Consider the following 8,345-nt stretch of genomic DNA (forward strand, 5'->3'; position numbering starts at 1 on the left):
TGCCTCCCCACAAATCTTACCTAATGTAGCTCTTCACCTGGTGCTCATCTATGTCCTTTTCTATATCTGTTATGATAAACCAGTAAATGTGCATATCTCAGAGTTATGTGAGCTATTTACATCCATTACGGTAGTCGAAGAGGAGAGTCAGAGAATCTTTGCTTTATAGCCAAGTTGTTGGATTTTTTGTTTGTTTGTTTTTGTATTTTATTTATTTATTTAATAGCCAAGTTGAACAAAAGCATAGGTGGTCTGGGGATCCACGTCTTGATACTGGTGTCTGAAATGGAGTCAGTCTTGAGAGACTAATCTCTTTTAATCTGTGCGGTCTGTACCAACTTTCAGTACTTTGTATTATAATAATTTTACACGAAAGACTCACATATCTGATGTTACATGTATTGTGTGAGTGTAGAAAAATATAAATGTTTTCCTTTTTAATAATATGAGGATTGAATTAGAGAATAAAGTATTACATGTGCTAATGAAATTATGACGTTATTAAATCTTTATAAAGTTAAATATTTTACTTCTTTCGAGACACGGTCTCATTTTACAGCTCTGGCTAGCCTGGAACTCACTATGTAGACCAGGATGGCCTTGAACTCACAGGGATCCACCTGCCTCTGCCTCCCAAGTACTAAGATTAAAGATATACACCATGCCTGTGTAAGGCTCAATGCTTTAAAAAGTTGTATCATGTATGAATTTAATTCTAATAAAAATGCCTTTAAAATTGAATAAAAAAACTGATCCTAAAATCAGATAGGGACGTTCTTAGAGGTAGAGTTCTTGCCTAGTGTGTGAGAGGTCCTGGGTCCAATAGCTGGCACTGCCCAAAACAAAATAAGGCCATGCAAGTGGAAAAATAAAGAAAAACAGACAGGAAAACTACAGAAGAAGAGAACAACTCACGGGGCCCCCGGCCAGCTCTACATGAGGAAATACTGCAGGGCAGCCGAGGGCGTGGGAGCAGGATTTGGCAGTGATTACTTTAAAAATATTTTCTGTGCTCACAAAATTGTCATTTAAACCATCCCACTTAATACTGCTTACTTGGCAGTTCTGCAGCAGCTCCAAGCTCAGAAACCACATCTATTAACCAGTGGCCGCTGGCACTGTGGCCATGCTATTGCAACAGGAAGTACTCCGCTGTCATTCACTAGAGGTGTCTGTTTATACAGACGAGGTCTTGAGTACTGTTGAACAAGCTTCTCACCGAAAGGTGCGTAGGCAGGGGAGCATTAGCGGGCAGACGCAGTAACATGGGCACAAAGTGCACATGCAGTTCACCTATCCTGTGACCAAAGCAGGAAGAAGACGACTCCTGAGTAAGTCCCCATAAGACAACTATAGAGACAAGGAAGAAAGAACAGTTACTCGGGCTGGAGAGATGGCTCAGAGGTTAAGAGCACTGGCTGCTCTTCCAGAGGTCCTGAGTTCAATTCCCAGCGACCACATGGTGGCTCACAAGCATCTGTAATGGGACCTGATGCTCTCTTCTGGTGTGTCTGAAGACAGCTACAGTGTACTCATATACATAAACCGAATAAATAAATCTTAAAAAAAAAAAAAGAACAGTTACTCATTCAAAACAGCCTGTGACTACACACACACACATGCATGCATGCATGCCTCAATGTTTAGAGGAAAAAGGCCACCAATGAATTTGAAAGAGAGCAAGGGGAAGGGGGGGTCCACGGGCAAGTTTGGAGGGAGGGGAAAGGAAGGGGGAAATATTATATTTCAAAAAACATATTAAAGCAAAACCAACAAAAGAACCCAGCCCGGCATGATGGCTCTCATCTCTAATCCAACCTCAGGCTGGGAAAAGGTGACTGTCATGAGTTTGAGGCCAGTCTGATCTACATAGAGTTCCAAGTTAGCCTGAGCTACATAGAATTCCAAGCTAGCTCTGAATACAGAATGAATCCTTGTGTCAAAAGAACAACAACAAACCAAAAAGCAAAGAAACAGAACTGAACACAAATCACAAACATATGGGTCAGGTATAGTGGTGCAGGCCTTAATCACTTAGTCACAGAGACACATGGATCTCTGTCAGTTCCAGGCCAAAGCTACACAGTGAGCTTTGGAGGAGATGGGGGTGGTGAATTTCAAATTTGTTTTTTCTTGTCATTTATTTTCTTGTCTTTATTTTTCTTGCAAATTTTGAAATTAGTTTTAGGACTCTAGCATGGTGGTACATGCCTATAATCCCAGCATTTGAGAGGTAAGAAGGTCTCACGTTTAAGGTCAGCCTGAGCTAAAGAGTGAAAGCCTATCTTAAGAAACCAAAGGCTGACCAGGCATGGTGGCGCACACCTTTAATCCCAGCACTCGGGAGGCAGAGGCAGGTGGATTTCTGAATTCGAGGCCAGCCTGGTCTACAAAGTGAGTTCCAGGACAGCCAAGCCTACAAGGCTACAGAGAAACCCTGTCTCAAAAAACAAAACAAACAAACAAAAAAGAAACCAAAGGCTGGGGACTAGAGAGATGGCTCAGCAGTTAAGAATCCTGATCTCTCTTCCAGAGAACCCAGGTTCAATTCCCAGCATCCACATGGCAGCTCACAACTGTCTGTAATCCAGTTCCAAGTGATTTGATATCCTCATACAGACATACATGCAGGCAAAGTACCCATGCACATAAAACAAGAATGAATAAATCACTAGGAAAAAAAATGAAACCAAAAAACAAAGTCTGGAAATGAAGGGCTAGGGATGGTGCTCGTTGGCACAGTGACATTTTAGCAGGCATGAACCCTTGGGTTCAAGCAACAGTAACACACACAAGCACACACAAAAGCTCCTAGTTTCTAGCCCCTTGAGGTAGGAAAGTAGCCAGGCCTCACCCTACAGGGGGGGAGGGGGGAAAGCCCAAGATAAGGCCACAAAATCCTAGGGCACCCTGGAAAGCTAATCCCAAGGACCCACCTTCTGCTCAGTTCTTTGCTGCTTCTTGCCCAAGCAGAGGCAGCTGCCCTCTAGTGTCTCTCCCAATACATTTCTTGTGTGAAGTTGGCTGTGTGGCGTGACTCTGGTAGTCCTTGGCTCCTGACTGTCAGTGTACCTTTCTCCTCTTACGCTGGGGAAATGTCTCCTCCTCAGAACTATCTACTTACACTGCTCAGATACTACGATTGAGGTATACCCTTAGCTCTTTAATTAGTTCTTTTTTAATTGTGTGTTTGTTTGTTTAGTGTGTGGCGGGAATGGATAAGGGGGAGTCCTGTCTCTCCTTTTACCATGTGGGTTCTGGAGACTGAACAAGTCCTCTGGCTTTTGAAAGGTAGTGTCTTTCCCTGCTGAACCATGTCATCAAACACCTTTTAGTCTTTTTTTTTTTTTTTTTGGTTTTTCGAGACAGGGTTTCTCTGTATAGCCTGGAACTCACTTTGTAGACCAGGCTGGCCTCGAACTCAGAAATCCGCCTGCCTCTGCCTCCCAAGTGCTGGGATTAAAGGCGTGCGCCACCACCGCCCGGCTCCTGTGTTGTCTTACATTTGTGCTTTCTTTAGTGGAGTAGCTTCCTCAGAAGCCCCACAGTGGGCTCCTTTTCAGGTCTGACTCCGTGTGGTCAATCAGAGAGACTCGAAATCCACGGCACCAGCCCCTGGTGGATGAGGACACAATGCTCTGCTTTAATCGCACGAATCCCTGGGCTGGCAATGCTGCAGACTCCTCTAGAAGAAGAGGATGGCCATGTGAGGGAAAGAAAGGGCTTCTGCATGAGAAGGCCGGTGGGACCCTTTCCTAATGCTCCTGTGTGATAATAAGTTCTGGATGCCTCGTGTCCACGATTGAAATCCCCATTTTCCTTCTCTCCATAGTTACGCCTTTCCTAGTCACCAGTGCCTCTGGTTTGGTTTTTATCAACAAGCTCCTGTATAGTCTCCCTACTTCCAAGCTAACCCCCAACAAAAATCAGAGTTGTCTTTTTCAAGTCTAAGACAAATTACACCAAGCACCTGTTTTGACTTCTCTGGTGGTTCCCTAACACATTTCAATAAAGATCCCTAAATCCCAACTTTCCCTAGAAAGCCACCAATATTTGATCCCTGGTGACTTCTCTTCCTCACCTTGCTCTATGGGTGCAGATTCCACGACCACCACCTCTGTTCTTGGTAGTCACTGAATCCGGTGCCACTGAATCCTGTGCGCATGCAGCTCCTTCCTGTGGGGCTTCCTCTCCACGCAGGCTTTGCCGGGTGGCAAAAGAGAAATGCAGGAGAGTGTTGAGACAAGGCACAAGATACAGGCTTATCCCCACCAATTAGCACCACTTGTATAATGTTGAGTACATCGCTTGTTTGCCTTTTCTATAGAGTGTGGGTGAGAAGGGTCTGGGAGGCTGAGGCAGGAATATTCCAAGTCTGAAGCCTGTCTGGAGTCCAAAACTAGCCTGCACAACTTAGTACACTTGTCTCAAAATAAAATAAGCGAAAAAATGACTGCCGATGGAATTGGTGGTTATTCCCTTGTCTAACTGAAAGCCTTGGGTTCAATGTCTACTATCACAGTAAATTAAAATAAAACAATCTAAAAGTCAGGTATGGTGTATGCTTATCACTGTAGTGTTTGAGGGTTGCCTAGGCTACACAGGGAATATCACACCCAAACTCCTGCTGTTTGAGAGTTAATCTTGCTCAAGCCACTTTCATTTTCTGTCCTCTTCGAGTAATTTACATATATATTCTTATTAATACAATAGCAATTGCCATGTTTTATAATTATTTATTTGTGATAATTTTCACTTGCTTAGAGTTTTGTTTTATTAGTATTAGTATTTGAATTTGTTTTTAGCAGATGACAAAAGTTCTCTGTGTCCAGGCACAACAACAACTGAAGCTAATTAAAAAGAGATACCTGGGAGGCAGAGGCAACTTACAGATATCTATGAGTTTGAGGTCAGTTGGTCTACATACTGAGGTCCAGGCGACATGGTAAAACTCTTTCTCAGTAGACCAGGAGGAGGAAGACACAGAGCATGTTTATAATCCTGACATCCTAGCTGTTGAGCTAGTGTATAATAGATAGTAGATGCTTGATTGTGACAGGAACAAAATAATAGTGTAAAAATGTACGTGATGACATTAGATTAGTCAAGTAACACTGAACAGGCAATATATAAAACCAAGTCTATGCATAAAAAAGGAAAACATCGAAGTATGAACAGTAATTGTGTGAATTACAGGTTATAGTATGACATTTTTTATGCAGTTACCTGTGTTTTTCTTTTCTTTTGGGGGGAGGGATAGGATAGGGAGGGAGTTGAGACAGGGTCTTACATAGTGGATGCAGGCTTCTAATTCAATAGACAGCTGAGAATGACCTTGACGTCCCAATCCCCACTTCTACCACTCAAGTGCTGTATTAGACGGGAGAACCACCACCGATTCCTTAGTGAGGAAATCCATTCTGTTGGGCTTTGTGGATGAATAACTACAACAATAACATGTAAAACAATGAAGCTGGACGGATGGTTCAGTGGTTAAGAGCTCTTGCTGCCTATCTATTGGATGTGTTCAATTTGCTGCACCCACGTTGGGTGGCTGACTGCCTGACCTCCAGCTCCTTGTGATCTGATGTTCTCTTTTGGCCTCTGTGGCCTCCACGCACATGACATATAATCATATAATCATGAAAAAAGAAATAGATCTTTAAAGGGGGTAGGCATTGTCAAGATGGCTCAGTGTGAAAAGACCCTGGTTACCAAGCCTAAAATCCTGGACTCTATCCACATGGTGGAAGCAGACACAGATATGGACACACAGGCACACACACTGTTTTTGTTTTTGTTTTGTTGTTGTTGTTGTTTTGCTAGAAAGAGGGTTCTCTGACGAGGAACCCAATATCAGAACTAAAAAAAGAAAAACAACAACAACAACAACAACAACAACAACAACAAAACTAAAACAGGACTGGAGAGATGGCTCAGTGATTAAGAGCACTGGCTGCTCTTCCAGAGGTCCTGAGTTCAATTCCCAGCAACCACATGGTGGCTCACAACCATCTGCAATGGGATCCAATGCCCTCTTCTGTCAAGCAGGCATCCATGCAAATATTATGTACACGCATATACATAAAATAATCAAATAATAAGTATTTTAAAAAATGCAAATAGAGAATGGAGCTCTTGTGACAAGTTGGCCGGATTCTCAGCATGAGGAATGACAAGCTCTTAACAAAGGCCATGGAAAAATCAGAGGTGTGATGATATTTGGAACAACAAGGCATAACTCTTTACAATGTAGTCATTAGTCAACCAAAGAGAAATGAAGATTAGGCTAAAATTTGGGGAAATGTACCATTATGTTTTGTATACAACCCAGGTCAATTACAGTCACTACCCTAGAGTAATAAACTAAATCTGCCATGGTGGGAAACTGATTTGGCTTAAGGCCAACTTAATAAAAAGTGCTAACGTGATCATTAACAGTTCTTTTGTATAGGCAATGAGCTTTCTGTTTTGATGATAGTCTAAATGAAAGTATATTCAGTGTTCAAAGACATGCTTTGACGTCAGAGAATTGACTAAGAACATAGTTTCATGTATTCACAGTTCCTCCTTTCCCCCCACTTTTTCTTTTTTTATGTAGGCATTCCCCCCGGGCCCCCAAACTCACTATAGCAGAGGATACCTTCTATGTGTATGTGTGGGTACTGTGGAAGCCACGAGGTGGATGTCCTCTGTAGCTGGGCTTTGTGGATTGTTCCTTTTCCCACCCTTTATCACCCCCTACACACACACTTTCTCTAGGTAGTAGAGAAAGAAGAATAGAGGAGAGAGGGAGAGAGAGGGGGGAGAGAGAGAGAGAGAGAGAGAGAGAGAGAGAGAGAGAGAGAGAGGAGAGAGAGAGAGAGAGAGAGAGAGAGAGAGAGAGAGAGAGAGAGAGAGAGAGAGAGAGGAGAGAGAGGGAGAGAGAGAGAGAGAGAGAGATCGATCCCTGGATCTAATTTCTTTCCTTTTGTTTCTTCTTTGACTTCAGCTACTAACAAACCACAACCAACATCCCTGAATGACCAACAGCTGTTGAGGTCTGTTCTCTTGCTTGTATTGTAATGCTAAATACTGGCCCCCAAGTCTGGTTGCCCTCAGGGACAAGGAAATCCTCACATACACCAAGTGATGCTATTTAACCCTGATCCTTAATTTAAAACTATTGGTTGGATAAAGATGCCTAAGACCTATAGTTGAGCAGAAAAGAGGTAGGCAGGGTTTCAGTTCCTAGGCTTGAGATCTGAGAGTTGGAAACAGAAGGTGAAGGAGAAAACACCATGGGAAAAGGGATCATGAAAACTGGTCATGAGGGCTGGCCACTCCTAGTAAGAGTAGCCTAGTCGGACGGAATATGGCAGGTACTATCTTACGGTTATTGACAGAGAAGTAGATACTAACAGCACAGAGGGTGGATATCTGCTAAGCTCAAGTGCTTTAAAGACTTATTATAAATATTGAAGTTTTGTGTTTTTTATCTGGGAACTGAATGATCTAAGGTGAGGTAGAAACCCTTGATTGAGATTAAAGATTTACTGCAACAACCAACCATTCGCCCTTGCCTCTCTGGGGCCTAACACTTATATACCCTCAGAAGGGTTCCCAGAATTCCAAAGGTCACACAATCACAGAAACTATCTGCAGCTGGCAAAAGCGTACTCTGCTAGAGCACGAGGCAAACCATAGTCAGCTGCTGCGGACAGTCCAAGCCAGCCCCACATCCTCACATCTGCGATGTAAACAAAAGTACATCCATGTAATATTTCTCTGGTTTTTTTAAAAGAAACCAAAATTCCAGAGTTTACAAAAGGTCCTCCTTGGAGCTGGAATTACAGGTGGTTGTGAACCACCTGACGTGGATGCTGGAGCTGACCTAGCTAGGCTCCTCTGAAAGGGCTCTTTTTTCTTTTTTTAAAATTGAAAGTGGTTTTTCATACAATATATTCTGGTTGTGGTGTCCTCTCCCCTACCTTCTTGGAGATCACCCCCACTTCCCCACTCAGTCTACACCCTCTCTTTCTCTCCTTCATTAGAGTACAAACAATTGTTCTTAACCACTGATCCATCTCCCCAGCTATCCTTTGAATTCTTTATCTTTTTCCCCCTAACTCTCAAATGCTGGCATTATATGTGCCTGCCACTATACCTATAGAATATTCAATTAATAATGGTAACAACATATCATTTGTAGTATAGTATCATTTTATTGTATTTTAAACTGTTGTATTTAAATATTTAAATTAGCACATTATGGCATGTACATAATGTATTTCAAAATTTGCCTCCCATTACCCTCTTTTGTCTCCTGCCCCTCTGAGCCTCCTTTTTGTCTTCTGAGCTCCCTC

This window comes from Mus caroli, unplaced genomic scaffold, assembly GCF_978045245.1.
Source record: "Mus caroli unplaced genomic scaffold, Mus_caroli_1 scaffold_6, whole genome shotgun sequence".
Taxonomy (NCBI): domain Eukaryota; kingdom Metazoa; phylum Chordata; class Mammalia; order Rodentia; family Muridae; genus Mus; species Mus caroli.